Here is a 10,563-nt window from a genome sequence, read left to right as displayed (position 1 = left end):
GTGTTGTTTTGAAGAACCCCTTTAATGCTTCTTTCAAAGTTGGTTTCAGGGTAAGGAGTTCCCGAGCTATTGTTATCAAGGAAACTGAATAATGGTATATCTGGGTAAAGAATTTCTCGTGAAGTGTTCATATCATTTGTTTTGTTTTGTTTTAGTTTCATGTGGAAAATTACAATGCTTTCAGGTTTAGGTCTCAGTTATACAATGCTGAAACAACCATCTCTTCACTAGTGCTCAAATTCCACCACCAAAAAAAAAAAAAAAAACCACCAAAAACCAAGTATACCTCCCTTCCCGCCCCCACAACTGATAAATTTCACTTTATTTTCTCTTTACTTTGTTTACATTCAATATTTCAACAAAAACCTCACTATTATTGTTAGGATTTCCCCACTAGCGTCAGACCTGTTGTGAAGAGATATGAGGGTTTGGGTTTCTGTATTTTAGCAACTAAGTCCAGGGAAATTTCTTCCAGATATTGGATTATTGCAAGGTTGTAACTCTCATCTGTGGTCCTCATAATATGGCGGTTGCCACGCCCTTCACCTCTGGCAAGGAAAAGGCAAGAGAGAGAAATACCTTTCCCCTCCTGGGCAGTTATGGGGCCGCAGCTTAGTTCTCAGTCTGGAGACATTCTTCAAGGAGCTGCTCATAGCAAAAGTAGTTTAGCTGACCTCTGGATTCATGCTCGTGCAGCTGCGGAGAGGCGGAATATGTGCGGCCCCCTGGATCACATCTCGGCAGCAACATGTCATTTGTTTTTGGTTTTTGTTTGTTTTAATTTCTCTCACAATTTTCTTCTGATCCATAGAGTTTCACTTGATAAATATTCTCTGAATATTTAAAAAAATTGTTAAATCACCGTGATTTACAGTTATTTACAGTTGAGTTTTGAGTCATACATTATTGCAGCATCAATCCCACTACCAGTATCAATTTCCCAACACAAATGGCTTACAATTTCCTTTCCATATCTCCAACCCCCTGCCCCACAGCCAGCCTGCCCTCTTGACAGGCACCTTTTGGAAATCATTTGTTAAAGTTTGGGTCTCTTGATTTCAGTGTTGTTGACCCTCTGGTTTGGATATTTGGCTTTATAATTCCCAAATCCACCTTTGTAACTGATACCCATTGCTTCTACTCTGTTTCTTCTTTCCCTTCATTACACTCTCTCTTTCCCTCTTCTCCCTATATTCTTGGTTCACGGTTGATCTGAGCATCTCCTCCCCTTAAAATGTTGCATTTCCTCATTAGTTATTCTTATCTTAACTTATACTTATCTTATGCTTTGTGTGTAATTTTCTTCTTTGATCTTGGCATCAGAGATCTTCCGTCTCTGAATTTCAATATTCTATCTCTTTGAATTATGATATTTTGGAGTAATTTCATTTGAGTATTTTTGATTGGGATCTTTCAGGTCTCTTGAATCTGTGAGCATGCACTGCAGAACTCTGGGACAATCTCAAGTTTGATTTGTTTTTTTTTTCTTTTTCTTTTGCTTTCTGGGTCATACCTGGCGATGCACAAGGGTTACTCCTGGCTCTGGACTCAGGAATTACCCCTGGCGGCGGTGCTCAGGGCACCATATGGGATGCTGGGATTCCAACCCAACTCGGCTGCCTCCAAGGCAAACATCCTACCCGCTGAACTATCGCTCCAGCCCCTCAATTCTGAGTTCTTTAACTAATGATTCTTCTTCAAAATCTTGCACTTTAGGAACTAGAGTGACACTTCTTTAAATTAATAAGAAATACACAGTTACAGAACTAATAAGTTCTACATAGAGCTGGAGAAGTTTCTTAAAGAAGACCACACCTTCTACAAGATCATTATTGGTGATTTTAATGCCAGGATAGGACCAAGAAGATCACCCAAAGAGCTCCACATTGGGACCCATGGCCTAGAATGGAGGGAACAGAGTGAGAGACTGTCTGAGTTCATCATGTCGACCAAGACCATCCATGGTAACTCACAATTGCAGAAGGCAGAATCTAAACACTGGATATGAAAGTCTCCCGGTGGACAGTTCCACAACGAAATTGACCACAGCATATTCAATCAAAGTTTTGTACTGACCGATGTCGCTGTTGTCCCAAAATTACAAACGGGATCATACCACCATCTCCTTCGTGCAAAATTCCACTTCAAGAGCAGGGACAAAACAGTCTGCAAATTTTAAATTTAAGAAGACAGCTCCCAGAATGACCACCAACTGGGAGCTCTTTGGCACTATTATGGCAACGTGGGAAGATGCTGTTTTGACATCATCGATGAAGAATATGATCAACTGTTTCAGTATTTTCATGACTACGTGAGGAAAGCTAAGAGTGGGAAAGACTCAAACAGACGCCTGTCTTCAGAAATTCTCAAGCTCATTCGCCAATGTGATTTTGGCACGAGCCTCAGACAACAACAAGCTAACATCTGAGCTCACAAAGCTGTGCATAGAAGCAATAAAGGATGACCTCAAAGATAGAAGAGCAGCAGTGTTGGCCAATGCGGCAGAAGTGAACATACGGCATTGGGAAAGTATTCGCAATGCTCGCGGGTCCTTCTCCAACTAAAAGACCAAAATGATTGCCCTCCGACATCCTGATGGATCTATCACATCTTCCACAAGGGCAACGGAGAGGATTATACAAGAGTTCTACTCAGATCTCTTTGACAGCCATGTCCACCTGCCCACATACCAAATTCCGCAGGATGGATATCTTTCCCAATGTCCTACATACCAAAATCCGACATGCTATTTCGTTGGTAAAGATTCGTAGAGCAGCCGGTCCAGACAAGTTCAGACCGGAACACCTGAAGAATCTGCCACCAGTACTCATCAATGCACTGGCTAGGCTCTTCACACGCTACATGTCTGGATGCAAGGTTCCATCCCAATGGAAAACCAGCAGATCGTTCTGCTGTATGTACAAGAAGGGAGACTTCCACGACATTGGCAGTTAGCGCCCAATCCTGTTGTCTGTTGTCTACAAGTTGTTCAATTGAGTCATCCTGAATAAAATAGGCAGAACACTAGATGAAGGACAAAATAAGAGCAAGTCAGTTCCGAAAAGGATGCAGCATGATTGACCATATCCACACAGTGACCAAACACATTGAAGTTTCATGAGAATTCAAGATGCCACCCTGTCCAACATTCATCGACTTAAAGAAGGGCCTTTGATTCTGTTGAGACTGAAGCAGTCATCAAAGCTCTAGCTAAACAGGGCATTCAAACTCAGTACATCAAGATCCTCCATGAGCTGTATTATGGATTACCCACCAGAATCTCATCATCACTCTATACGAAAATAATGATTGACGTAAAGAGGGGGGTTCGGCAGGGTGATACCATTTCACCAAAACTCTTCAATGCCAGCCACCCTTGAGAATATCATGCGGCGACTGGAATAGAAGGAATGGGGGTGAAGATAGAGAGTCGGCAACTCCACCACCTCCGTTTCACTGATGACATCCTTCTAATAACACCAAACACTGGCCAAGCAGCACAAATTCTGGCCGACTTTGACCACGGGTCTTGATAGATTGGACTGCTGCTGAATCTCACCAAAACAATGCTCATGAAAAAGAACTAGTCCCTGACATTCCATTTGCTCTGAATGGAATGAACATCTCCGAATGCAGCAGCTATGTGTACCGGGTCGAGAACTCAACACGACGAAAAACTTGGCGCCAGAACTGCACAGCAGGAAGAGAACAGCATGGAATGAGAATGCTATTTGTTTATCCTAAAGAGGAATCGAAAGAGCTATGCTTGGAGTATCACGTTTCACTCAAGTGAGAGAAGGAACTCGGAGTTCTGATGAGTACTCAACGATCAATAATCAGGGACATTGTCTAGTTTGCCAAGGCATCAAAAATCAAATGGGCCCGACACATAATGTGATTCAGAGACAACCGCTGGACTAGAGCTCTAATCGACTGGATTCCACGGGATGTCAAAATATCGAGTGGCCGCCCACCTACAAGTGGTCAGTCTTCTTCGTCAAAACCCTGAGTGAATGGTTTGAGGCTCTTCGTGTTCCTGGAGCGAGTAGATAACATTGGGCTATACCAGTGTGCAACAGGGACGAATGGAGACGTTACTGGCCCCTGCCTCCTGGAAATTGAAGATCAACGGGATGACGAGTGATACAAGTGATACAAAACTGATCATGTTGGGTGTCAGTCATACAGTGTTCAAACACCCATTTCCCCACCAATGTTCACAGTGTATCACCTTCAGTGCACCATTGTTCCCGGTTTCCCTTCGGCCACCTCCCCTGCACAGCCTGCCTCTCATTTGGGGGCATTATGGTTTGCAATACGGATACTGAGCGGTTATCATGTTTGTTCCCTTACCTATTTTTACCTATTTTTAGCACACAGTTCTTAGTCAGAGTGAAATGATTCTTTTGTTGTTCCTCTTGAACTCATCCCAGAGTTCTTTTGTGTGCAGTTCACTTATTCTGATACTGTTTTCTATTCTTTTTAAAATTTGTTTTCTATCTTGGAGCTCACTCTTTCTGTATCTCAAGGTATTCTGCTGAAGTTTAATTTTACCTTCCAAACTTTTTAGTTCTATCACTTCTGATTGATCCCATAGTACTTTTGTGTGCAGCTCACTTATTCTGATATTGTTTTCCTTTCTTTGTCTTGTTTGATTTTTCTATAGTGGAGCTCACTGATTTTGTCCTCAAGTGCAAATTCTGACTGTACTTTTCTCATTTATGATTTCATATATTGTTGTTCCTATGCCATTTTTATTTTGGCTCATTAAACTTCCTGAATAAGTTTTTATTTGGGGACAGGGACAACACATGGTGGTGTTCAAAGAGTTTATTCCTGACTCTCACTCAGGAATCACTCATGAGAGTGTTTGGTAGACCGTATCATATGCCAGGGCTTGAACCCACATTGGCCTGTGCAAGGCAAGTGCCGTACTTGTTGTACTATTTCCCCACCCTCAACAACATGCTATTTTTTTTTTGCTTTTTGGGTCACACCTGGCGATGCACAGGGGTTACTCCTGGCTCTGCACTCAGGAATTACCCCTGGTGGTGCTCAGGGGACCATATGGGATGCTGGGATTCGAACCCGTGTTGGCCACGTGCAAGGCAAATGCCCTACCTGCTGTGCTATTGCTCCAGCCCCTGTCATAAATATTTTTTAAAAATTACTTGCTCATCTATTTTATTCTTATTAAATTGTTTTTGGTAATTAAAGAGCTATAATTTACAAAGTTATTGATACATGAGTTCTTGGCATACAATATTCTAACACCAATCACATCTCTACAAGTTTCCATGAAATAGGTAAGACCTCCAAATATAAAGTTTGGTAAGAGTGAAATGAATTAAAAAAACAAATGAATACGAAGCCTATAAGAGTACAGAATGTTTTAAGAAAGGTAATTATATTTTTATGACAGAAATTATCATAGATATTATTTAAGTGTCAGATTAATAAGGAAAATATTATAATGAACTTCACATCACAAATAAATAAAACTTTTCAGACATAGATCAATGTAATAGAGACATTATTTCATTACTGAAAATGTATAAAATTCTTCGGCAAGCTAGGAATAAAATTAACTTTCCTGACTTACCAGAGGTCAACCATATGCACAGTTAGAGAATGCCATATGTTGGGAAGTTTGTTCTGTCATAAGTTGGAATATGTGTCCTGTCCTTCAAAGAAGCTCTTTTAATGCTTCGTCAAAAACTGATTTCACAGCTATGAATTCCCTAAGCTGTTGCCTGCTCATCAAGCTCTGTATCGTTCCTTTAGATATGAATGAAAATATGTTTTTTTAAATTTATTTATCTTTTTAATTTATTATTTTTTATTAGTGAATCACCGTGACAGTACAGTTACAGATTTACATATTTTCATGCTTGTGTTTCAGTCATACAATACTCAAGTACCCATCCCTCCACCAGTGCCCATTCTCCACCACCAATGATCCCAGTATCCTTTTAACACCCCCCCCCCACTGCATTCCCCCACCCCACCCGGCCTCTGTGGCAGGGCATTCCCTTTAGCTCTCTCTCTCTCCTTTTTAGTGTTGTGGTTTACAATAGAGGTATTGGGTAGCCATCATGTTCAATCTATAGTCTACTTTCAGCACGCATCTCCCATCCCGAGGGGGTTGTCCAACCACACTTTACTTGATGTTCCCTTCTCTATCTGTGTGCCTTTTCCCCCAGCATGTGAGGCCAGATTCCAAGCCGTGGAGCAAACCTCCTGGTACTTATTTCTACTATTCTTGGGTGTTAGTCTCCCATTCTGTTGTGTTATATTCCACAGATGAGTGCAATCTTTCTATGTCTGTCTCTTTCTGACTCATTTCACTTAGCATGATACTTTCCATGTTGAGCCACTTATATGCAAATTTCATGATTTCATCTTTTCTAACAGCTGCATAGTATTCCATTGTGTAGATGCACCAAAGTTTCTTTAGCCAGTCATCTGTTCTCATGCACTCGGGTTTTTCCCAGATTCTGGCTATTGTAAATATTCTGCGATGAACATACAAGTGCAGATGTCATTTCAACTATACATTTTTGCCTCTATGAGATATATTCCCAGAATTGTTATTGCTGGGTCAAATGGGAGCACAATTTATAATTATTTGAGAACTGTCCATATTGTTTTCCAAAAGAACTGAACCAGTGGGCATTCCCACTATAAGTGTAGGAGGGTCCCTTTCTCCCCACATCCATGCCAACACCAGTTGCTTTTGTTCTTTGGGATGTGTGCCAGTCTCTGTGGTGTGAGGTGGTATCTCATAGTTGTTTTGATCTGCATCTCACTGATGATTAGTGATGAAGAGCACTTTTTCATGTGCCTTTTGGCCAGTCATATTTCTTCCTTGAGAAAGTTTTTGTTCATTTCTTCACCCCATTTTCTGATGGGGTTGGATGTTTTCTTCTTGTAGAGTTCAACCTTATATGCCCTTGATATCAACCCCTTATCAGATGGGTATTGGGTGAATATCCTTTCCCATTCTGTAGATTGTCTTTGTATTCTGGTCACTGTGTCTTTTACGGTGCAGAAGCTTCTTAGTTTAATATAGTCCCATTTGTTTGTCTATGTTTCCACTTGGTTGATCAGTTGCAAGACATCTTCGAAGATACCTTTAGCTTCAATAAACATGGAAGGTTTTGCCGACCTTGTCTTCAATGTACCTTATGGCTTGTGGTCTGATGTTGAGTTCTTTAATCCATTTTGATCTGACTTTTGTGCATGGTGTTAGGTCGAGGTCTGAGCCCATTAATTTGCATGTGGTAGACCAGTTATTCCAGCACCATTTATTAAAGAGGCTTTCCTGTTCTGATTCACATTTCTTGCTCCCTTATCAAAGATTGTATGATCATACATTTGGGGTTATGTGTAGGGATATTCCACCCTGTTTCTTTGGTCTGCAGCTCTGCCTTTGTTCGGGTACCATGCTGTTTTAATTGTTACGGCTTTGAAGTAGAGTTTGAGGTTGGGCAGAATGATGCCTCCCATCGCCTGTTTCTCAAGAAGTGCTTTAGCTATTTGTGGGTGTTTGTTGTTCCATGTGTAATCACAAATAAGTGGCACATGGCAGCAGCGCTCCATCTTTCTTGCCACCCGTGTTCGGTAGTCTCATGCTGTTTCCCCCACCCCTGGGAGGTTGATGGTGTTGGGCCGGCGAAGGAACGAGGACTAAGCTGGTTGCTATTTAGTTACCGTTTATTTAATCTTTCGTCTCTTTCATCTCTCACACTCTTCCTTCCTAGCTCCTCATTCCTCCATCCCCGCTCTCTGGATTCTCCTCTCGGGATTCTCCTTGCACCTTCCCTAGTCTCTTCCCCCTACTTGTCTCTCTACACCTTGCCCTCTGGGCCACACCCAGTCTGGCAGCAAAATTGACATAAGAAAGCCCTTCCAGAGGGCCCACCAGGTTCACAGGAAACACCACTTGGAGGTATTCCAAAGCCCTTCCTGACCGCCTGCAGGCAAAATACCTCTTAAGGTGTTTTCCTCTTTCCCTCAGTCCAAGAACTCCATGAACATCTTAATACTAGTTATTTTGTATGGACATAGTAAGAGATACATTGAGGCTTGTAGGGCAGCTCTCCTGGCAACATCTTGCCACAGACTCAGTTTACAGTACTAAGGCCAGATTAATCATTCCCAACCCTAGCAGGGTCCAAATCTAGTTATTACTTTTTGGATCATGACAGCATTTGTCCATGACCAAGCTCTTAACTTATAATTAAACATAAGGGACTTTGGCCAGATGCATCTCGATGCTAGGGTAGCACAAAACTCCCTGCTTGCCTTGGGTCGTCCCGTCCCTCGTCAGCACCCTGCTTTTGAAGGTGCTAGGAAGTAAGGGCATCTGAGTCTTAGGTCGCGAGAACAGATGCCCAGGAGGAAAATATCATGTAGAGTCAAATGACTCCCAGGTTACAAAAGTATAGCATTTGCTCTAAGTCTTCCTGTGCCCATACAAAAAGACTTGGCTTTGAATAAACTATGCAAAGGACTCAAGGAGAAGAGAAAAACGATGTTTACAAGTCAACAGAATAGAAAGAAGTTACAAATAAACACAGAGGAATGGGAGCACTGTGATGGGAACAACCCAAATAAACCTAAACTACTGAGGCTATGTGGCTATGTTATCCTACAGTTCCATATGAATTTTAGGATTGTTTGATCCATTTCTTCGAAGAATTTTCTGGGTATCCTTATTGGGATCGCATTGAATCTGTATAATGCTTTGGGGAGTATTGCCATTTTGACAATGTTGATTCTCCCTATTCATGAACAGGCGATAAATTTCCATTTCCTCGTGTCCACTTTTATTTCGTGGAATAGAATTTTATAGCTTTCTTTATAGAGGTCGTTTACCTCCTTAGTTAAGCTGATTCCGAGGTACTTGATTTTCTGGAGCATGATTGTGAAAGGGATTTCACAGATTGCTCTTTTCATGTCACTTTCCTCTGTCTCATTATTTGCATATAGGAAGGTCATGGACTTTTGGATATTGATTTTATAGCCTGTGACTTTACTGTACAAGTCTACTGTTTCCAGGAGTTTCTTGGCAGAGGCTTTGGGATTTTCTAGGTATAGTACCATATAATCTGCGAATAGTGGGAGCTTGATTTCTTCCTTTCCTATCTGGATGCCCTTAATACTTTTTTCTTGCCTAACCATTATTGCAAATACCTCCAGTACTTTATTGAACAGAAGGGGTGGGAGTGGGCATACTTGTCTTGTCCCTTATCTTAGAGGAAAGGCCCTTAGTTTTTCCCCATTGAGGATAATGCTTGCTATAGGTTTGTGGTAGATGGCTTTGACGATATTGAGGAAAGGTCCTTCAAAACCCATTTTGGTGAGAATCTTCATCATAAACAGGTATTGAATCTTGTCAAATGCTTTGTCTGCATCTATTGATATGATCATATCGTTCTTATCTTTACTTTTGTTGATATGTTGAATTATGTTTATTGACTTCCGAATGTTATACCCTGGGATGAATCCCACTTGGTCGTGGTGTATGATCTTTTTGGTGAGTTGTTGGATTCTATTTGCTAATATTTTGTTGAGGATTTTTGCATCCGTGTTAACCAGGGATATTGACCTATATTTTTCTTTGTTAATGGTGTATTTTTTTGCTTTTAGTATTAGGGATATATGTGCCTCATAGAAACTGGGAGAGCTCTTGTTTCTTCAATTTCCTGGAAAAGCTTGAGAAGAACTGGCAACAGGTCCTCTTTCAATGTTTGGAAAAATTTGCTAGTAAATCCATCTGGTCCTGGGCTTTTGTTTTGGGGAAGACTTTTGATTACAGTTTCAATTTCCTTAATATTAGTAGGTCTATTCAGGTATTCCAATTCTTCTTGGTTCAGACTTGGAAGATTGTAGGAATCCAGGTATTTATCCATTTCTCTTATGTTCTCCTGTTTCGTGGCATACAGACTTTCAAAGTACTCTCTGATATAGTAGTCTTTGAATTTCATTGGTTTCTGTTGTGATGTCCCCTTTTTCATTTATGATTCGCTTTATTAGGGTTCTCTCTCTTTCTTTGTGAGTCTTGCTAGTGGTTTATCAATCTTGTTTATTTTCTCAAAGAACCAGCTCGTGGTTTCATTGACCTTTTGAGTTGTTTTTTGGGTTTCCATGTCATTAATTTCTGCTCTAAGTTTTATTGTATCTTTCCTTCAGTCTGATTTGGGTTTCTTTTGCTGGTCCTTTTCTAAGGTCCTGAGCTGTGAAATCAAGCTATTTATGTAGGCCCTTTCTTCCTTCCTGAGGAAGAAAGCTTGCAGAGTTATAAATTTTCCCCTTAACACGGCTCTAGCTGTGTTCCATAGGTTCTGGTAGCTCGTTTCTTCATTCTTGTTTGTTTTGAGGTATCTTTTGCTTTCTTCCTTGATTTCATTCCTGACCCACTCATTGTTCAACATTAAGTTGTTTAATTTCCAGGTGTTTGATTTGATTCTTCGCATCTGTGTGTGATTAGGTCTATCTCAGCGCATCGTGGTCTGAAAAGATAGTTGATACTATTTGTATCTTCCTGATTCTATTGAC

This window comes from Sorex araneus, chromosome 1, assembly GCF_027595985.1.
Source record: "Sorex araneus isolate mSorAra2 chromosome 1, mSorAra2.pri, whole genome shotgun sequence".
Lineage (NCBI taxonomy): Eukaryota > Metazoa > Chordata > Mammalia > Eulipotyphla > Soricidae > Sorex > Sorex araneus.
This window is presented reverse-complemented; position numbering follows the sequence as displayed.